We start from the raw sequence: 22,896 nt of genomic DNA on the forward strand, positions 1-22,896 counted from the left end.
GTACGGCTATTCTCTTCTGTCTGTCTGTATCAGGCTGAGTTCTTTCCTCAACTAAAGCAGCCTAAAGATTCTTCTAGAGACTTCTATGCATTAATTGTACAGTCTACAAGTAGAGAAATGTGTTTTCCTCCCTTCTGTTCCTCACACCCCTGCTATACTCCTTCCTCATCCGCAGGCTCAAGGATGAGCAAAGCACTTGTTGTTTGCCTTTGATTTTAAAAAGTATGAAATGTCAATTACAGCATTCCACTACATGCTGGAAACCCACACTCACCGAGTAAAGACGTTCCCTCTCTTCCTAAGTTGTTAAATGTGTATTATTCTTTTTTTGTTGTTGTTGTTTTGTTTTTTCATCTATAGCAAAATTATTAATCCTGCCCTTTGTCTTCGGGATTTTATTGGTGTGATAAAAACACCATGACCAAAGGCATCTTGAGGAGGAAAGGGTTTATTTTTTCTGTTTCCATGTAACAAACAGTACATCACTAAGGGAAGTCAGGGCAGAAACTCAAGCAGGGCAGGAACTTGGAGGCAGGGACTGAAGCAGAGGCCATGGAGGGATACTGCTTACTGGCTTGCTCCATCATGGCTTGCTCAGCTTTCTTAAAGATCCCAGGGCCATCTGCCCAGGGGTGGCACCACCCACAGTGGGCTGGTTCCTCCCCCATCAATCACTAACTTAGAAGATGCCACATAGACGCTAGCATTTTCTGGGTGGTAGTTCTCTCCTCTCAGAGATGTCTAGGTTTGTGTCTTATACTGTTACTCCACAATGCTTTCTGAGGAGCAGCTCAGCCGTAGCACAGTATTTCATTTGTTTATTGCTTGAGTTTGATTGATGTTTATTTATGTTAATGAGCATGGCTAACCTGTAATTTTCTCTACTTACATTTATTTATTTATTTATTTATTTTAATAGCAAGGTTATGCTAGCCCTACAAAATTAGCCAAGAACCACTCTCCATTTTCTTCAGAATAATTTACATACCATGGAGACTATCTGTTCCCTGATTCCTTTGAAAACTCACTCTACAGTCATCTGGCATCTCCCTCTACCCTAGAGCATCGGCTGACACTATGTATAGACTTTTTTTTTTTGCATATATATGTGTGAGGTTGTGGGGTACATGTGTGGGGTGTACTTGTACATATGTGAATATGTATGCAGAGGTCAAAGATTGATGCCAGGTGTCTTCCTGAATCTGCTTCCACTTTATTTCCTGGGGAAGGGTTCTCACTTGAACCCAGAGCTCACTGAAGTGACTAGTCTAATATCCCCCAGGGATGCCCTGTCTCTGCCCACTTTGTACTGAAATCACAGATGGGCTGGCTGCCATGCCAGCTAAGAGGGACCTGAGGACCTGAGGTCCAGCTCTGGCTAACAGTGCTTTACATACTGAGCCACCATCTCCCCAGCCCTGGTCAGACTTTTAAGCACCACTCTCATTCTCTTGATGATTTTCTGTCCATTCAGCTTTTCCATCTCGTCATGAGTCAGTTTGAGGAAGTAATACTTGTCAAGAAGTTATCTAATCGGCTACACTTGCATAAGGTTTTAGCATCCTTCGATTGATTAAAATCGCAGTTCCGTTTTTCATTTCCTCTCTCAGTGATATCTGTTCCTTGTCTTTTCTTCTTTCTACCTCTTTGGCTTACATTCATTCTTATTTATCTCATCATTGAGATAAGTCTTATTAATTAGTCATTAGTACAAGCAAAACTGTAAGTTTCTGTTTAAACACAACCACTCTCTTTTATATCTAGTACTTTTATCATAGTTCAAGTTTAAGGAACTATAGAAGTGGTCTCTGAAAGTAGAGTTTTTCAAACTCAAATTTAAATGTTTCCTATTAACATTCTTTTTTAAAAAAAATTTAGCCCATGAGTTATCCTTACATATTTTTTCACGTCCTCAAATATGTGGCTTTTGTTTATCTGTTTCCTGTTATTTTTTTTCTTTTTACTTTCTCTCTCTCTCTCTCTCTCTCTCTCTCTCTCTCTCTCTCTCTGTGTGTGTGTGTGTGTGTGTGTGTGTGTGTATACACTCGCACATGCCCATGGAAACATATATAGAAACCAAAGAAGGCTTTGTCCTGCTCTGTCTCTCTCTTGTCTTACTCTCTTAAGACAGGGTCTCTCATTGAATCTGGAACTACATATGACAGCCACCAACGAGCCCCACCAATCCTCCTGCATCCTCCCTTCACAGCACGGGGGTCACAGACACATAGAGCCACATTTGTCTTTTCTGTGTAGGTTTTTGGGAACTCAGGCTGAGCTCCTCACACTGACTTGAGCAGGCACTCGTGCCCTTCCATCGTTTGCTTTATTACTGATTTCAGCTTGTTTGTATGCTATAACATCTTTGCAATTCATTGAGATTGGCATTTGGTCTAGTAGATGATCAATATACTGTTAAGTTCCACACGTTGCTGAGATCGGTGTACTTTCCTTGTGTACACCGATACATAGTTCTCCAGTCAATTTAGCTTTATTGTGAAGTCCAAGTTGTCTGTGTGTCCTTACAGGGTTTCCATAGGCTTCACCAGAGAGATGACAAGCTCCCTCTGGGTCATTATGAATTACTTTTATATATATATATAACTGTGTCACCTTTGGCTTTGTAAATATGAAGCTGTGGTTTTAGTTGTGTATAATTTAGGATGTTCTGGTGAGTTCTTCCTATCCATTTCAAATTTTCCTCACAATTCCTTCATAATGGTGGTGGTGGTGTTCTTCTTCTTGTTTTCCTAGGGAGTGTTTTCCTGTGGACTGTCTGGGGTTTGTTTGATTGCTTATGCTTTGGTTGGTTAAAAATTTATGTGTAAAATAAATCATCTACATCTGAATGTTCATTCTTTTAACTCCACCTTTTAGTGGCTGTTTTCTGTTTTCGGTAGGAGAGCTTGGCTGCTGTGGCTATAGTGGCTGCTGATCTGTTTCGGTTTCTGTTTAGCCCCTTATCGCACAGTATTTCATGTTTTCTGTTTGGTTTTGCTTCTCTGATTTATTTTTCTCTTGCACTTTACTGTCATGGCTGACTTTTCTTGTTCCTGCTTTTATTCATTGAAAATTACACATTTTATCCATCTATAGCTACACATGATGCTGCATGCACGAGTGCGTGTGTGTGTGTGTTTTACTGGGGTTTATGCATACATGCATATGTGTGTATAGGGAGGCCAAAGGTCAACCTTGAGTGACATTCCTCAGATTTCACCAGTTTTGAGACAGACTCTCACTGGCCTGGGACTTGCCAAGTAGGCTAGGCTAGACAGCCAGGGGCCTCAGGTATCCACCTGTCTCCAACTCCTTAGTGCTGGCACAACAGACCACTCAGGAGTTCTAGGGCATGAACTCTGGGCCTCACACTGGCAAGACAAGCATCCTGCTGAGTCAGCCATCTCCCAGGCCCCACATAAAACCTGTAAAGTTGTTTTTACACATAAATTTTTAACACTTGAACTTAACAGACTTTAAATGTAACCAGCCATGCTCCAGTTCTTGGACTCTGTGAGCACTCCACGAGTGATTTCTACTTGCCATCCTCTTTTTCCTTCTGTCGATAGCCCACTGCTTCTTATCAAGCTTAGTCCTATTGATTCCCTGCTAACGGGTAGTCTGTGTCTGGTTTTGGTCATAGGCTCAATACAGGCAATGGCTCAGTCCAGTCCCTGAATGGATGGACAGTGTTGCTCCCTGGGGTGGTTTGAGTGAGATGGCTACAGGCTTGGGCATTTGAACACTCACTTGGTCCCCAGTTAGTGGTGCTGTTTGGGGATGGTCTAGGTAGTACAGCCTTGCTGAAGGAAAAATGTTGCTAACGGACTGGCTTTAAAAGCAAAAAGCTTCACCTACTTCCAATTTGTAACCTTCCTCCCTTCATCCCTCCATCTTGCTGTTTTGTGCTTGCAGCTTAGGGTGTAAGCTCTCTGCTTCCTGCTCCAGCTGCCATGCCTGAATGCTACCATGCCTTCCCATAGTAATTGCCTTAGTCAGGTTTTCTATTCCTGTACAAACATCATGACCAAGAAGCAAGTTGGGGAGGAAAGGGTTTATTCAGCTTACACTTCCATGCTGCTGTTCATCACCAAAGGAAGTCACGACTGGAACTCAAGCAGATCAGGAAGCAGGAGCTGATGCAGAGGCCATTGAGGGATGCTACTTACTGGCTTGCTTTCTTATAGAACCCAAGACTGCCAGCCCAGAGATGGTACCACCCACAAGGGGCCCTCCTTCCTTGATCATTAATTGAGAAAATGCCCCACAGCTGGATCTCATGGAGGCACTTTCCCCAACTGAAGCTCCTTTCTCTGTGTAACTCCAGCCTGTGTCAAGTTGACACCCAAACCCAGCCAGTACAGTGATAGACTACTCCTTCTGGAACCAAGTGCTGACACTCAGTTTCTTTTCTCCTTTTTATTCAAACAGGGGCCTCGGCCCATTTGATGATGATGCCCACGTGCATTGTGGGTCTTCCCATCTTAATAAGCCCAACCTGGAAACTCCACCACAAACACGCTCAGAGATTTGCCCTCTAGGTCATGTTAGAGCAGTTGTTCTCAACCTCCCTAATGCTGTGACCCTTTACTACAGTCCCTCATGCTGTGGTGACCCCCCCTCAACCATAAAATTATTTCTTGTTGCTACTTCATAACTGTAATTTTGCTACTGTTGTGAATTGCAATCTGATAGGCAGACTATCTAATATGTGACCCCTGTGAAAGGGTCCTTTGACCTCCCTCCCAAAGGGCTTGGGACCCACAGGTTGGAAAACGGTTCTAGATGCTGTCAAATTGATCAATCATAACATCTAAGATGTGCCAGGGATTTCTCACCCATGGTATCACATCCCCAGCTCCTGCGGAGGTTTCCCTTCTGTGCTGTAGAGCAGAGCTGCTATACCTTAATTCTGCTGGCTTTTCCTCTCTCCGTTCTTTAGTGGTGCCTCCGCCCAGCTGTTCGCTCCTGTGTCTTCCTGCCCGCTTTCTTACTCTCTACACTATTCCCACCCACCAGCAAATCCTATCAGCTCTGCCTCCCCCACATAGCTTCAGCCTGTGCGTGGCACCCCACTCCTTGTCTGGATCCCCATGGCATGCAAGTGAGTTCCAGTAAGCACGGGGACTGCAGTGTCCCTGTTGGCGATCCTTAGGGTTCCCTGCCAACTTGACAAGCCTCCGGGCACACATGCCAGGCATTATTTCGCCCCTGGGAACGCCCATGGGGGCTTTTCTTGATTGAGGTTAATTGAGGTGGAAAGAAAGGCCTAAGCTAAAAATGGGTTGCACCAAAAAAAAAAAAAAAAAAAAAAAAAAAGAAGAAGAAGAAGAAGAAGAAGAAGAAGAAGAAGAAGAAGAAGAAGAAAAGAAGTAGTCTGGGTGAGCACAGGCATTCGTCCCTCTCCGATTCCTGACTATAGTTACAGTGTGGCCAGCTGGCCCACGCTCCTGCCTTCAGGACCTCCTGATGGACTGGAATGTACCTTTAAGCTGTGAACCGGACCTCATGATAGACTGGACCTTTAAGCTGTGAGCCACAATGAACACCTCCTCCCTTAAGCTGTCACCCGAGCATTTTTTATCACAGCAACGGGAAAAGTGACTAAGACGAGTGTATTCTGAGTAGAGCACCTTGCAAAGCACTTGCAAGTATTTCCTCAACCCCCCTAGGTAGGTGATATCCACTGTGAACTCCACAGAACAGGAGAAGCAGGGACTAGTTATTGCCCTTGTTTTAGAAAGGGGGTGCTGAGACCTGACAGTGGGCTACGGTTCAGAGTGAGAGCAGAACAGATCGGGCTCCTGTCCTGGGCCAGTACCCACTGTCCCCATTGTGCCCCTCCACCCTGAGTTCTGGCAGAGGCTGACGGCACAGGCCCACCGAGAGAACACCCTCGCCCAGGTCACAGCTCTACCCTGTGTCCCTAGACTCCCCATGCCTTGGTAGATTTGAATGGTGATAATCAGTTCCTGGTTCCAGCCAGAGCATACTGCTTCCTGACCTAAGATGGAAATCGGCTAAGCCTGTTCCCACTGTCATCAACTGAACACATCAGCCCATACACCCCCACCCCCATGCTCCCTCTGCAACTATGAACCAAAACGAAGTCCTCTTCCATTAGACGGACTGTATTAAGTATTTTGGCACAGAGATGAGAAAAATAATTAACACAGTATTCTAGTTGGGTTTTGTCAACTTGACACGAGTTAGAGTTATTAGGCAAGAGGAACCTCATTTGAGAAAAAACGTTTCCATCAAATAAATTGCCTGTAGGGGTCTGTGGGGTATTTTCTTGACTAACGATGGATATGGGAGGGTGGTCCACAGAGGGCAGAGGGCCCAGGCCACTCAAGGACAGGTGAGTTTTGGTGAACTTAGAGAGGAAGCAGAGCAAATCATGAGGAACATGCCAGCAAGGGGTGTTCCTCTGCCATCTGCTTTAGTTCCTGCCTCCGGGACCCTCCCTTAATTCCTAGTTCATTTTAGTCTGCTCAGTGAGTTTCAGGCCAGTGAGAGACCTTGTCTGCAGAAAACAGGGTGGACAGCACCTGAGGTTGACCTCTGACCTAGACACACACATACACACACACACATACACACACACAACTTCAAATTTATAAGTTCAAATAAGTCTTTCCTCTTCATAAGCTAATTATCTCAGGTGTTTGTTACACTAATAAAAAGCGGACTCCCACAGGCTTCCCCCTCCTTGCGGCCTGCACTTTGATAGTCCTTAGTTCTCGAAATAAAAGCCCCAGGGACAGCATCACTAGGCCCACGGGCAGGCCATTAGTGCTCCGTGGCTCTGGAGGTTAGGGATGAGAGACATCCCAGGACTGATTGTCTTCTAATGGACCAGAAGGCAGTTTATGGCCTTCGGGGACTTGGCTCTGAGTCATTTGCAGAGGACACTCTTGGAGATTCTTGGGAGAAGGCCTATCGAGCACGCCTTCGAAGTCAGGGCTGATCACATAACACCCCTTCAAACCCCATACTGCCGTTCCATCTATGTACACTCAGCTTGGTACTTGTCCCAAACCCTGTAGTCTAGCAGAACAGACCTCTGCCCCTAATAAGACATTGTTGGATCGTTCTGTGTGGGCTGCAATTTTCCAGAGTCCTCCGTTTACAGTTCTTTCCTCACTAATGAGAAACGGCCTCCTTCTTGCGCACCCGGGCACATCTCTTCTGTGATGTGTTTATCTGTGTTCTACCCGTTTTCTCTCATGTTTCGTTTTTTGTTTTTTTTTTTCTTTTTCACAAACATTGGGATTTGCAGTTCTCATCAACGGCCTTCTCTACTCTGCCCGTTTCTGTGCGGCCATGCAGTCAGCTTGCTTTTGGAATGGGCTTTCCGGTTAGGCTGTGGAAGGCCACGCCCCTTTTTCTGGATGGCGGAACCATGCCAAGGTACATGTGTGATTCCAGACGGATCACAGCACAGGCGCTGTGATTCCAGACGGATCTGTCACCCTGTTCCACCATCTCCACTGTCCCAGCAGCACAAGGGCGTTAAGAAAGGCTTTCTATGGCTGGGAATGGGGTGGGGGGTGGGGACCTCTCCCTCAGATTCACAGGAGAGCTACAGAAGTCCAGCCACCTGTTTCTTTATGTAAGACCAAGCTCCTGCCCTTTATCACAAAACGTTTCGATGTGTATTTTCAAAAGGTGAAAATTTCTAAAAGTTAATTGAATTTTCTATTTATATATATTTAAAAAAGTTTCCAAGGGGTCTTGGCAGATGACTCGGGGGACTTTGAGGGTTCTGAGTTCAAATCCCCAGCACCATATAAAACCTGTGCACCAACATGGTGGAATCCTGTCACCCATCTATCTGCATGCTGAGGAGACAGGACAGCCCCTTGGATTTGCTGGCCAGATAGTTTAACCAAACTGTGAGCTCCAGGCTGACTAAGAGATCATGTCTCAAAAATTAAGATAGAGAGGAAGTGTCTTAGTCAGGGTTTCTATTCCTGCACAAACATCATGACCAAGAAGCAAGTTGGGGAGGAAAGGGTTTATTCGGCTTACACTTCCATGCTGCTGTTCATCACCAAAGGAAGTCAGGACTGGAACTCAAGCAGGTCAGGGAGCAGGAGCTGATGCAGAGGCCATGGAGGGATGTTCTTTACTGGCTTGCTTCACCTGGCTTGCTCAGCCTGCTTTCTTATAGAACCAAGACTACCAGCCCTGAGATGGTCCCACCCACAAGGGGCCTTTCCCCCTTGATCACTAATTGAGAAAATGCCTTACAGTTGGATCTCATGGAGGCATTTCCTCAACTGAAGCTCCTTTCTCTGTGATAACTCCAGCTGTGTCAAGTTGACACAAAACTAGCCAGTACAATTGACCCCTTGTCAACTTGACACACAAAAACATCACTAGTAAGCCTCAACCCTTACAATCTTATTCATCCCCATTCTAAATAACTTTAAAAGTCCCACAGTCTTTACATATGCTTAAAATTTCAATCTCTTTAAAATATCCATCTCTTTTAAAATCCAAAGTCTTTTTACAATTAAAAGTCTCTTAACTGTGGGCTCCACTAAAACAGTTTCTTCCTTCAAGAGGGAAAATATCAGGGCACAGTCACAATCAAAAGCAAAAGTCAATCTCCAACTGTCCAATGTCTGGGATCCAACTCACGATCTTCTGGGCTCCTCCAAGGGCTTGGGTCACTTCTCCAGCCAGGCCCTTTGTAGCACACGAGTCATCCTCTAGGCTCCAGATGCCTGTACTCCACTGCTGCTGCTGCTCTTGGTGGTCATCTCATGGTACTGGCATCTCCAAAACACTGCATGACCCCTTCAGTCCTGGGCCATCAATTGCAACTGAGGCTGCACTTTCACCAATGGCCTTCCATGGCCTCTCACAGTGCCAAGCCTCAGCTGCTCTGCTCAACTCCTTTATGCCTTCAAAACCAGTACCACCTGGGTGACCCTTACACATTACCAAGTCCAGCCACAGCACAATGTACAACTTTGGCTATATCTGGAACACAGCCACTGTGCTCTCAGAAAACACTTCCCAGAAGATGTCACCTCAATGATGCTGGTCTCTTCTTAATCACCGCTAATTTTTTAGCTCCAGCTAACCAGCATCAATAGTCCCAGTAATGCAAAGTTTTTGCTTTAGTAGTTCTGGTATCTTGTTAATCACAGCTGATTCTTCAGCTCCAGCTAACCAGAACTACAGAATCTTCACAATCAAAACAGGAATGGCCCTGAAAAGAGTCTTTAATTTTCCCTCTGAAATTTCACACACCAGAGCTCCATCTTCTGCAGTGTTCTCAACATTATCTTCCAAGCTCCTACACAACATCCGACAGAGCTCTTAACAACGGATGGATCTTCAAGCCCAAAGTTCCAAAGTCCTTCCACAGTCCTCCCCAAAACATGGTCAGGTTGTCACAGGAATACCCCACTCCACTGGTACCAATTTGTCTTAGTCAGGGTTTCTATTCCTGCACAAACATCATGACCAAGAAGCAAGTTGGGGAGGAAAGGGTTTATTCGGCTTACACTTCCATGCTGCTGTTCATCACCAAAGGAAGTCAGGACTGGAACTCAAGCAGGTCAGGGAGCAGGAGCTGATGCAGAGGCCATGGAGGGATGTTCTTTACTGGCTTGCTTCACCTGGCTTGCTCAGCCTGCTTTCTTATAGAACCAAGACTACCAGCCCTGAGATGGTCCCACCCACAAGGGGCCTTTCCCCCTTGATCACTAATTGAGAAAATGCCTTACAGTTGGATCTCATGGAGGCATTTCCTCAACTGAAGCTCCCTTCTCTGTGATAACTCCAGCTGTGTCAAGTTGACACAAAACTAGCCAGTACAGGAAGAGAGGAAGATTTCCAGTGCCAAGCATTGGTCTCCTTGTTTACCCATATATAAGTCCACACACACACACATACAAGTACATATAATGTGTGTGTACACACAATACACAAGCACATGTGCACACGCGTGTGCACACACTGTTCTCTAATTGTGAGTTTGTGTGGTTTAAAGCATCAGATAACTGTACAAAGTTGGACAAACAGCTATGACCTCAATTTGGCCCAGAGCGCGTGTGACTCCTCGGAGGAAACAGTTCATTTGAGGTTATAGTTATCAGTCTAAGGAACTGCATATCGGGTTAACTTTGCTTTCCTGGGTGTTACCCTTCTCCTCACACTGGAAGGCGGGTATTTTCTCCTCGTAGAGGCTTCTGCTCCCCAGCAGTCAGCAGGACCACACACAAGTTATGCAATTTCCAACACTCGTTGTCAACAGCACAGTTACATCCTAATTCTGGATGGACTGAGAGCGCAGAAGTTCCCACACTCCTGGGGAAAAGCCCAATTGTGTTGTAACCATGGTAACACAGCAGCCGAACCAGTGCTAAAGCCTTTCAAAGGCCTCCGGGAAGACGGTTTTTGTGCAGCCAACCAATCAGCGTCATCCTTGTGTGAAATTCAGCCAATCGGGAAACAGGCTCCCTCAGTCCTCAGCTTCAGTGGTTGGTGGGTCAGAACTCCTGCTGCTTGGCTCCCTCCTGGAGACAGCCTATACCACAGTGTCCTGCTTGCTTGAGTGAGCAGTGAGTCCAGTTTTGCTTTTGACTTCTGAGTTGAGAGATGGTCTCGGTGTGCTTGATAAAGTTATCGTTCAATGTATACATTGTGGTTATGCTAATTAAGACTTTCACGCCCAAGTCCTTACCTTCGTAACTTTTTACTATTTCCCATAGTTACTCTTTGCTTTGTGACTTTCATCTGCTTAATTTTCTGTCTTTGGTTGTGGTTCGTTTTACCCAAACTGCCTAATTATCCTATAGTACATTTGTTTATTTCCGTATAAACTGAAGACACGATCACTCTAAGGTATGGTGACCCAAGCACCTGGGTTTTATTGTAGATATGAGGTAGAGTACAGCGAGAGGCATCTGGAAGAGTCCAGAGCAGGGAGAGAGTAGTAGACTGAACACAGTCACCAAACTGGACTGGGGTATGAAGGGAGAGAGAGAGAGATGGGGGAAGAGTGAGAAAGGAAGGCAAAGAGGGGACCAAGAGGGGGAAACCATGGCAGGAATAGCAAGGCTATCTGGAGAAATGGTTAGCCTAGTGGGGAAGCTCATGAGCTGGAGAAGGATGGGGTAGGGCAGTGAGAACAGCCAGGATGCCAGCATAGACTCAGAAATGTGTGATGGGCACTTAGGATCCGAATGAGCTTTGGTGTGCTAATAGGCACCACAGATAGCCATATGTCCTTCTGCCAGCGATAAGGAAACTGACTCCTTTTGGTAGTTCCTGAGGATTGTTGGCTTTTGTCTAACTGTCAGAATTTGGGGGAAGCTGCCAGTGGTTTCCTTCGGACCTGGTACTTTTTGTATTTGTTCCAGAATTATCCCCAAACTCTGATCCATCCCAGCACCCCTTTCCCTGTGGGTGTCGAATTTCTTTCACTTCATTCCAGTACATCAGCCTAAGCCATTAATTGCATTTTCTACAGAATCTCTCTGGATGTCCCTGGTGAGTCCAGCTGCTCAGCCACGGAAGGCCCCCTCACTCAACTCCTAGGGTGCCTCTTTAGCTCTCTGTCTCATTGTACCCGTTTCCCAAGGCCTGGGCAGTGCACACATCTGGAAATGTCTTACATTCCTACCCTTGATTGTTAGCTAACGTTATAGGCTCGGTTATATCTACAGCAAGTTCCTATGTTGAAGTCCTAACCCCACTATCTCAGAGTCTGACAGTATTTGGAGACATAACCTTCGAAGAAGTCATTAGGGTAAGATAGTGCCACGCACTCTGGTCGAGTCAGCTTGACAAGCTGAGAGGCCTGGAAGCCACTCCCGAGGCAGAGAGTTTCATGGAAACTCACCTCCTGGAGTCTGGAGTTCTCTTTAACTCATATACTCAAACCCTATTCCCACATTAGTCTGGTGTATGGATCCACGTGCTCTTTTTTAGTATTATCTTATTATAAGTGCCTTTTAAGATTGAATTCTGACATAGCTAAGCCTTCACCAGTGTTCCAACATCCTAGAAAGTCCTTGAGCTGACCATGGGCTTGGAATTCAGTAAGAATGTTGCCTATTCAGTGACATTCAGAATTGCCTCTGGTATTACACTATCACTTTGAATAAAAGCTAAGGCACTGCCCTACACAGGAATTTACTATCATCTAGGAAGAAGGAAGTTTGAGACCTAAGGAGGAACCAGAGTAGATACTTAGAACTATAGATAGCTGAATTACACCCATACACACGTATTTACAATGGCCTAGGGGGAAGGTGGACTATACAATAGACTAAAATAGGAACTATGGCAAGGGCACGAAGCCCTTGACCCTGGCTTCTAAGATTAAGTGAACCTTAGGTGAAGCTCTTTTTGATCCCAGTTGTTAACAATGAATTCTATTCCAGGTGGTTCCTGTTAGACCTTCTGTGTTTGTATTCCTCTGTTTTGTGTAAGAATCCAGTAACCTCTTTGTACCTTGCTGGTGTGCCACCCAACTTCCCTATTTTCTTCTGTATAAAAAGTTTGATGCTCGGTTTGACAAATTACATTCAGATTCTACACAACCTCTCCTGTGTGCATCTGTCTGTCATTCCATCCAACGCTTTGCCCACCTTCGGCTAGAGACCCGTTCCACTCAGACAAAGGGGCCCAGAGGGTCTGTGGCAAGATGACGCTGTTCTTGGGTGTTTTAATACAGTGTAGCTTGAGATCTTATTAAAAGAGTAGGAGCTGGAAGCTGTAGGTAAAAGAGCTTGCTTTGCATGCAAGAAGACCTACCCAGCACCCTTGCAAAAGCCAGATGTGCCTGGCATTTGTGGTGAGGGATATGGAGAAACAGGAAGATTTTCAGGACTTGCTAGTCAACTAACCTAGCAAATAATAATAATAATAATAATAATAACTATTATTGTTACTGTTATTATACATTTTAAAATAGTGAATGACAGATTAGTTGAAAGACCTTGCCTCAAAGGGAATAAAGCAGAGAGCAATAGGAAAATAACCAATGTGCTCCTCTGACACAACACACACACGTACACGTGCACACATGCATATACAACACATGAATGCACACACATACACACACAAAAAGATAAGTTAAAAGGGAGAAATTAGGATACAGGCAATACAAAGTGACCTTGTAAAGAATGAACATGTGCGTATGGGGTGTGGGAGTGACCATCTCTGAGCAAGAAGAAAGGCCCAGGAAGAAGTTAAACTTGCTGGTACTGCAGTCTCAGACCCTCATCACCCACAGATAGGAGAAAATGCTTTGTTTGCTTGAAACTTCTTGGGCTCTGGCAGCTGAGCGAATCCACAGAGTGCAGTGTGGCCCAAATTAACACGATTTCCCTTCAGAATTTTAAGATATTGCTGCTTCCTTCCAGCCTTTAGAATTACAAGAACCTTCCACAAGTTGATTCTTGGGCCATTGTATCTGACCCCATTACCTTATCAGAATGTCCCTCTGAGAGCCGATGGCCTCCTGGGCTTGCTTGCCCTTGGTGCTCTGAAATCTGAACCCCAATCAATTGTATGCCCCAGCCTGAGTGGTTTCCCATTAAGTCCAGTCCCTTCCCCAGCATACTTCCTGCTCTGGGAAGCCAAGGCTCTGGGAAACTGAGGCTGACTTTGAAGGAAGAACTAAAGGGGCCCGATTTTGCAAAGTATGTCTCGCTCAGGCAGTGCTGGTAGCTGCCTTCTCTCTTCACTGGCATCTTATGGGACATGTTGGCCCTGCCATCATGCTGTGATCACCTGGCACCTGACACATACTCATGAGCCAAATTCTGCAGCCAGCACTGGGGTGCCACCAAGGTGACATGGCCTGCACCTGGTAGCTTGTAGGTAGGAACTCAGAAGCCAATATCCAGGCTTTCTGAGGCAGAAGCCCCTTAAAGAGATTCCTAGTATCTCTTCAACTTGGTTTTTTGGTTATAGAGATGTTCTTCCACAGAAAAGCACACAGAGCATTTAAACAAGTCCACATCATGGGGTCATCCTTCTGGGTGCCCTAAAGTAAACTTGTTCACTATAATGTTTATATTCTCTCACCCACCATCTGTGAACACAGAGTGTGTAAGACAGTGTAGTCACCAATTGAACATGTTTAGGAAGAGGCCTGCCTCTACTTGTAATCCTCGGTCTTTACAACCTGACTGTCCATGAGGTTCCTCAATAACGTCACCTTGTGTCCACGTTTGGTGATACCATGCCTCCAAATTAGCCCTATGCTGTCCTCACAATGGAAGAACTCTCTCTCCTACTATTATCTCCCCAAGATGCTTAGGGTTTTGAAGCTAGCAAGGGTGAACCCATTGTGAAGCATCCCCTGCAGGTCCACGCTGCCCTGGGTCTCTCTGGACTTAGCGAAAGGCTTAGTATGCCCTCAGTCCTGACCTGTTATAATACTTGGTAGTGATACTCAGTCTAGCACATGGGAGGCAGGATCCACCTGTGAAGGATTGTCTAGATCAATGTTAGGCTCTGAGAATGCTTCTGAGGGCTTGTCTTGATTATGTAAATAGATTCGGGAAGACTCATCTTAATTATGGGTGGCACCATTCCCTTTGCAGGGGATCCTAAGCTGTGTGAGTGGAAACATTGGTCTGAGCACTAGCATGCATTATTTATTGCTCTCTGCGCTGGATGTAATATGGCCAGGTCTCTCAAGTTCCTGACACTGTGACTTCCCTGGAACTGTAAGATAAATAAAACTGTGAAGTAACTTGCTTTTTTCTGAGTGTTTTAACACAGCCACAGGTAAAGAAACTAAAGTCAGCATCCAACCCTACAGCCTTCTTGGGAGAAGGTCCGGTTACACAAATAGGGGCACGTAAAATAAAGGATCAGGTTGGGTTTTTGTCATGCATGTATGTGTATGTGTTTGTGATATATATATGATGTGTGCATATATGATGTATATGTATTAGAATTAATTAATCCCCGCTGTCCCTCTGTTCTATTTTCTACTGAACTAAATTGGGCAGTAATTGCTTAATTTGGTCTTTTAAATTTTTAACAAGGATGGTTATCAAGTGTTTGCTGTTGTAATTAGTAAGAATGTCTTTAAAACCTAAAGGAAATCTCAATAGTTTGAGACCACACGCTGTTGACAATCCCTATCTCTTTCTCTCTCTGTCTCTCTCTCTGTGTCTCTGTATGTGTGTGTGTGTTTCTGTCTCACTCCCTCTCTCTCCCCCCTCTCCCCCTCCCTATCTCCCTCCCTTCTCTCTTTCCCCCTCCCTCTCTCTGTCTCTGTGTGTCTTTCTCTCTGTGTTTCTGTCTCCCTCCCTCTCTCCCCCTCTCCCTCTCTCTCCCCCTCCCTCCCTCTCTCTCCCCCTTCCTCCACATGGAAGGGTACGTTTGTACACCCATGTGATCAGGTATGAAATGCACGTGTTTAGTGTGAATTTGGAGGCCAAAGGTCAGCCTTGAAATCACTCCTCAGACATCAACCACCTTGTCATTTGACTGTATGTGGCTAGTGGTGCCAAATGGTCGTAGTCACTAGTTTGGCCTTGATCATGCGGCCACTATGGCCTTCCATGCACACCTACCTCCCTCCAGTCCAGGGTCTCAAAGATCCTGTGGTCACTCCCTTTGTACTTTAGTGGGGGATCAGTAACTAGTGAAATCAGCATAAAACATCCAGTCATCGGGAGCCCTCCCTGAGTCCTTGGCCTCACCTCTAGGATATACTCAGCCATGGAAGGAACCCCCTTCAGAGACTTAGTGTGCTTGTTTACATTTAGAGAGATTTTAGTAAAGGCACACCAGCCTTAGCGTGGTGGGTGGAGGGCGCTCAGGAGCTCTGCCCACTCGGGCTCACTGTGTCTACACAGACAGCCTTACCGTCTCAAGAGCGTGTCCTCCAAGAACTGTTTCGTTTGGTGAGCCTGGCAATTTTTTTTTCTTCTTTTTTTTTTCTGTCAGACTATCAGTATTAAGTGCGAGTAGGTGGTTTATTTACTCATAGTCTCTGGCAATTTGCCAGCATTGGTCCATACCAGACATGCTCTGGCTATTAGCCAGCTCGTTAGCAACTGCTCTCCCCAGTTTTGTGGCCTTGGGACCTGTAGGCACTTCCTTAAAGAGAGATGGGTGGTGAGAGAGGTCAATTTCTCCATCTGTGCCACAGTTAATGAGACATTCCTCCCCCTCATCCCAGAGGTTCAGCAACCTGGCAGGGACTGGCTCCCCAGGGCTCGGTCTACATTCCCTTCCATTTGATAAAAAGGACTTAATGCTCTAAATCACATACTGAGGTTTTATCTTGGCTCCCAGCTCTCGTTCTTTGGCTTCTCCCTGCATAGTGTCTTCGAGGCCAGCTTTTAGCACAGTAAAAACATTCCTTCTGCTCTGTTCCCTGCCATTCGAGGCTCCAGTTCACTTGTTCAGGAGCCTTCTGACTCTTCCAGATGGAAGGTCCAGGGTTTGATGCTGGAAAGGAAAGGGGGGACTGTAGGCCAAGAGCATGAAGTGCTTGTGAGGATGTGCAGGTAGATGAACAAACCTTGGTCACTCTAGGCAAAGGCCCTAGGCAGGCAAACATCATCTGGTACCAAGGTACACACCAGCACACTCACGCTGCACACAGGCAGCCACAGGCACGTGCACACACACACACACAAGCACAGGCACGCACACGTGCGCCCGCAGCAGGGAGAAGAAATCAGCAGGCTTCATAGATGTCTATAGGGCGACAGACAGACACAGGCAGACTGGCAAAGGCTCAAATACAAGCTAAGGCCTCTGAGCCTCAAGGCCATGTTTATACAAAAGTCATACAAATGTGACATCTACAAGTTAGAGTCGTTTATAGCTTACAGAACTATTTCCTTTTGAGTTCCCCAGAATATGGTAACAACGTGTGTGTGAGTGTGTGTGTGTGTCTCATAGCCCCCTGGGTATCTGGTGTTATCCATCTTGGTCCATTCTGGTTATCCATAAACTGGCCCATATGGCTCTCTGTTCCCAATACAGAATCTTCCACTGCCCTACAACTCACTAAATGGAGAAGGGTGACTGACCACTGAGTCCCAGGGATCTGCCTGTCTTTGTCTCTCCAGTACTAGGATTGCAAATGTGCACCCCAGCTCTGTTTTTCTTGTTACTTATGATGAAAAGCTCTGATATATTAGATAGATAGGTACATAGATAAGTAGATAGAACATATATATATATATATGTATATATACACATGTGTGTATATATACATATATATATATGTATATACATATGTGCATATATATATTTTTTTTCTATTCTAGGGATTGGACCTGGGTCCTGAACATAATGGGAAAGTAATCTGTTGCTGATCTACACATTCCACCCCAGTGTTTGGTTTTGTTTGTTTGTTTGTTTTTGATACAGGAAGATCTCTAATAGGGTAGCCTGGGCTAGTTAGAACTTACTATCAGTTTCAATCTCTTGAGTTCTGGGATTGCACAAGTGTACCAACATGCCTAGATACACTGATAATTTTTTCATGTTATCTTCACAATGCGTATGCTTATGCACGTGTGTGCCCTGTGGTATAACCCCACTGGCATAAGGTGGCACAAGCATAGTAGTTAGAAGAAGAAAATCTTATAAATTGTATAAACTTTTGGTGAGTTGGGAATCTAACTCTTGGCTTCATGCATGCTAGACAAACATTGTAGTAACCGAGCTGTATTCCCAGCCCCTCTTTGGTTTTTATATAAGAACTTGACAAAGTGAACTGTCTTAGCCTTAGAGGGGAAAAAACTGTAGAATATAAACATCTGTAACCAAGTAAAAACTATTCCATTCAATGTTCAGTCTGTCCTCTCCTCAAGAATGGTGAAGCATGTTTGCTTGCCTCTTTCCCAATACACATGCACACACACACACACACACACACACACACCACACAACCCACTGCATTGTCAACAGCCCTGTCCAGCTAAGACATCAGACAGACATCTGTCCAGCTTAGAGCACCACACCTACCTCCCTCTTAGGCTCTACCCACATCCTTTTTGTCTCCTTCCCTGATCAAAATATGGCCCCTCGGGATAGTGAAAGCTGTTGTCTTATCCCTACAAGAGTGTTTCTATATTCCATAGTGTGCCAAGCCCTCTTTCAAGACCCAGTTCAGGAATGGTAGAATGGCTCATCTGATGGCTAGTTTTATGTCAGCTTGGCACACGCTGGAGTCATCTGAGAAAAAAAGAATCTCAACTGAGAAAATGACTCCCTAAGATCTGGCTGTAGGCAAACCTGTAGCTCAATTTTTAAATTATGGGTCCAGTCTACTGTGGGTGGGGTCATCTCTCCAATGATGGTTCTGGGTTCTATAAGAAAACAGGCTGAGTGAGTTATGGGGAACAAGCCAGTAAGTAGCACCTCTCCACGACCTCTGCATCAGCTCCTGCCTCCAGATTCTTGTTCTGAGTTCCTGCCTTGGCTTCCCTCAATGGACTGTGACTCATGATCTTTAAGCCAAATAAATCCTTCCCTCCCCCAAGCCACTTTTGGTCATGGATGAATCTTCTTCTTCTTCTTCTTCTTCTTCTTCTTCTTCTTCTTCTTCTTCTTCTTCTTCTTCTTCTTCTTCTTCTTCTTCGTCTTCTTCTCCTTCTTCTTTCTTCTTCTTCCCCCTCCTCCTCTGCATCCTCTCTCCCTCTTCCATTTTCTCCTTCTTTCTCCCCTTCTGCTCCACCTTCTCTTTTATCTGCCCAATCATCAGCTTTCCTTTATTTTACAAATTAAGGTGGGAAGCAGGTTTACAGGAAATCACCTGAGTGCTGACTCATTCCTTGTTCGAAACCCCTCACAGGAGAACAGATTTAACATCAAATATAATTAGCCCCAGGGCTATCCACAACAACTGGCAAGCTGGAGAACCAGGACAGCAGCTGGTGTGAATTCTATCCTTGTCTAAATGTATAAGAACAGAGAGAGACAACACTGTCTCTCCAGCACAAAGGCAGTGGGCTCAAGACCCAGGAAAACTAGCATCTGAGTCCAGTCAAGAAGACCAGTGTTGGGCCAAGGCAGTCAGGCCATGTCCCATTGTTCAGACTCCATTCTCTTGAGACCTTTGGCTGATTGGATGAGGTCCACCCACACTGAGAACTCAGTTGCTCTGTCCAACTCCCTGGTTCAAAGGCGGGTCACCCACTCAGACACGCCTAATGTGTGCAGGCACTCTGTGACCCAGTCAGTCTCGTCACACTCGATCCTAAGCCATCTCTGTCTGGAGAGCTGCCACACTTGGCAGAATGGCACACAGCTTGAGTGACAGCCATGTATTCCCACTTTTCTCCATGTACTTATCCTTGATCACAAGGCCCAGTACACAGCTACCCTTCTGTTTGTTCCCTTTCCAAAACAGGTGGCCCACAAATACACAAGTCTCTGGATAAGCAGGGGCCCAGCAGCCTTTCCCCAAACAGATCCTGATGGCAAAAGATATAATGGAGTGACAAGCATGCATGAAAAGCCTGTCACCAAGCTAGGGACAGGAGAGTAGAGAAGAGACCTTAGAGAGCTCAGATACCCACCAGGCCTTCCTCCTCCATAGACATCCCTGCCTCTGCCTTAGTTTCAAAGGGTAAAAAATAACCCAATCAATCAAGTCCACCACAGTTGAGAATTCAAGGTGGGAGGAACTTGAATCTACTGGTCAAGTCACCCCCACAGTCAAGAACTGAGAGCAACAAGTGAGTGAGTGAGTGAATGAATGAATGAATGAATGCTACAGCTCAGCTCATAATCTCCATTTTTATATAGTTCTTTATACCCAACCCAGAGAGATGGTTCCACTCTCAGTGAGGGGGTCTTCTCTCAGCAATGAGTATAAGATACTCCTTCATAGTTGTTCTCAGAGGCCCATCTCCCAGGTGATTGTAGACTATGTCAGGCTGACAGCTAACACAAACCATCATAGCCTCCTTCCCCAACTGGACAGTGCCTGTGGCACATGAGCAGGGATGCCGTTGCTCAGATCCATCAGCAGGTGGCCTAAATCTGGACCCCCACCAGCACCATCCACAAAGACAAGATATGCCATTTATAGGACCAGGACAATGATCGCCCTCATTTCAGCCTGATGATGGCCCCTCTCCACACAGCACACTTAATGCAGCATTAGCACTGTTCAGAGGCAGATAAAAATAGTGTTGGATCAAAGAGGTAGTTTCCTCATTCTGTCTCTGAAGACAGATCAGTGGGCCGGGTGCATGTGGGCAAATCCAATTTTTCCCCCTTCTTGGCAGGAGCCTCTACATATTCTCTCCATGAGTACAGAGAAGCCTGCCAATGTTGACATCCGAGGCTGAGATCATAGGCTCCACTTTAGCTGCGAGTCAACCCACTCCCAGCCTGCTAGGTCTGTGCTCGCGTTTTACAGACAGGGAAGCTAAGCTCAGACAGCAGCAGCTGCTGCGGAATAGTTCACCGGCTGCAGATTGATACCGATGACAATTGACTATCAGCCCTGTGACCTGCAACTCTGCAGATTGTGACACCATCTCCATTCTGTAAGTGGGGAAAACCATGGCTGGGAGGGGCCTTTCCATTCCAGCAGGGATCCGTGACAGCTGTGAGTCCAGCCACCCTGTCTTAGTCAGTGTTCTATTGCTGTGAAGAGACACCATGATCATGGCAACTCTCACTGAGGGAAGCATTTCATTGGGACTAGATTACAGTTTCAGAGGTTTGGTCCATCATCAGCCTGGTGGCAAGCAAACAGACATGATGTGAGAGAGGGAGCTGAGAGTTCTACATCCAGATCTGCAAGAAGAGAGACTCTGGGACTGGTGTAGGCTTTTGAAACCCCATAACCCGCCCTACAGTGACATGATTCCTCCAATAAGGCCAAGGCTTCTAATCTCATTAGCACCATTTCCTAATGACCAAACATTCAAATAAATTAACCTATGGGGGCCATTCCTATTAAAACTACCACCACCTCTCTCTCTCTCTCTCTCTCTCTCTCTCTCTCTCTCTCTCTCTCTCTCTCACACACACACACACACACACACACACACACACATACACACACACACACCACCAGAAACTTGAAGTCTTTCTCCAGAAGCCTGATGTCTTCTAGGACTGCAAATCTCATATCAGATAGCTTGTAAATGATGGAGATGTATATAGGAGCTGTATCACAGGAGATGGTGATATCCTGTCTCCATCATTTACAAGGTTTTATGTGGATTGTCCTTTACTTTCTACCCACAGGCATGGGTGTGAGTGGAGCCTGGGACTGCAGGCCACGCCTCCAGAGAGTAGACTGCCCACCTGGGTGCACCAGAAGTGCTGAGCACTGGACCCTGAAGGCTTCCTCTGTAAGCTGGCACTGATACCCACCTCCCAGGGGCTGTGAAGGTTAGCTGAACTGTTCCCAGCATTGCTTCCAACGAGTAGATCCAGAATTCTGGAGCTCATGTTGCTTGCACCACAAAGGCAAATGATTAGAGACAATCATGAGGCTTTCCATTAGGCTTTGTTCAGAGAGCTGGCCATCAGAGAAGGCAGAACATGATGGAAAATGCTTCACATCTCACTTCCAGCCAGAAGATTGTATGGAGTCACAGGGACAGAGACAGCCATTCCAAAGTTCAGGATTGCCCCACTCTGGTCAGGTGACGTGATTCTTAAAATAAACTTTTCCTCCCCTAAACATCCTTTGTCAGCATATCTTATCACAGCAACAAGAAAAGACACTAAAGGCCAGGCAGTGGTGGCACACGCCTGTAATCCCAGCACTTGGGACGCAGAGGCAGGTGGATTTCTGAGTTCGAGGCCAGCCTGGTCTACAGAGTGAGTTCCAGGACAGCCAGGGCTACACAGAGAAATCCTGTCTCCAAAAACCAGAAAAAAAAAAAAAAAAGAAAGAAAAGAAAAGACACTAAGGCAGGGGGTCAACCGCCTGAGACTGGTGTCTCACTCACTACCATCCAGTCTTAGAGTGTTACTGCTGTGAGCAGACACCATGACCGAGGCAAGTCTTATAAAGGACACCATTTAATTAGGGCTGGCTTAAAGGTTCAGAGGTTCAGTCCAGTATCATCAAGGTGGGAGCAGGGTAGCATCTAGGCAGGCACGGTGCAGGAGGAGCTGAGAGTTCTGCATCTTCATCTGAAGACTGCTAGCAGAATAGTAACTTCCAGGCACAAGGATGAGGATCTTAAAGCCCACCCCCACAGTGACACACCCACTCCAACAAGGCCACACCCACTCCAAGGCCACACCTCCGAATAGTGCCACTCCCTGGGCCAAGCATATTCAAACCAGGACACATCCCTTGCACCTCTCCCTCATTCTCTGAATGTCTGGACTCAGTCGATTCTTGAGACACTGAGTCTAGCTAGTGTCAGTCTTACATTCCTGCAGGGCATCTATGCTCCCAGGGATTGGCTTTTTAAAACATGGATCCTGAGAACAAAACTCTCGTCTGAATGCTTGTGCCATCTCCTCAGAGCAAAGTTAGCGTTTCTAGTTTGCACACATCTGAGTCACAGGGCTTCAGGGACCTGCTTTGACACTTGTCTTCCTCTATCCAGAAGCACTCATTTTCTGAGGACAATCCATGCTAGGTCCCTGCCAGGTCACATAGCATGACAGAGACTGAAGAAGGTCACCCTGGTGGAGAAGCCCCCAGCTGCTTGCAGAGGAGGCATCAGGCTCCTTCCAGTTTCAGCAGCTCAACACATTGAAGACTGTTTGCTCCCAGGGGAAGAAAGAGACGCTGTGCTTTCAGCCTTGACATGGGTTTAGCATCAAGATGCCTTCACTTACTAAAGCAACTAACACTTCCAAACCCCTAGACAAAACCAGTGCTCATTTTAGCCTGCAAATGATTCACAGTTGCTCTGTGTGGGTTAATTCTGCATTGTTTGAATGAGCCAC

General features: G+C 45.9%; 1 long non-coding RNA gene across 2 annotated transcripts; it reads left to right on the plus strand.

Annotated features, from left to right (window-relative positions):
• The first annotated feature begins 10,491 nt into the window (after nucleotides 1–10,491).
• 1110002O04Rik lies at nucleotides 10,492–21,709 on the plus strand. 2 transcript variants are annotated; one of them, XR_373312.4, is made up of 4 exons: nucleotides 10,492–10,583; nucleotides 20,253–20,516; nucleotides 21,226–21,372; nucleotides 21,488–21,709. It is a non-coding gene; the product is annotated as an RIKEN cDNA 1110002O04 gene (long non-coding RNA). The 2 variants fall into 2 exon arrangements; XR_373311.4 differs by having other exon boundaries at nucleotides 21,226–21,709.
• Nucleotides 21,710–22,896: the final 1,187 nt, after the last annotated feature.

This window comes from Mus musculus, chromosome 1 (assembly GCF_000001635.26).
Source record: "Mus musculus strain C57BL/6J chromosome 1, GRCm38.p6 C57BL/6J".
Taxonomy (NCBI): Eukaryota; Metazoa; Chordata; class Mammalia; order Rodentia; family Muridae; genus Mus; species Mus musculus.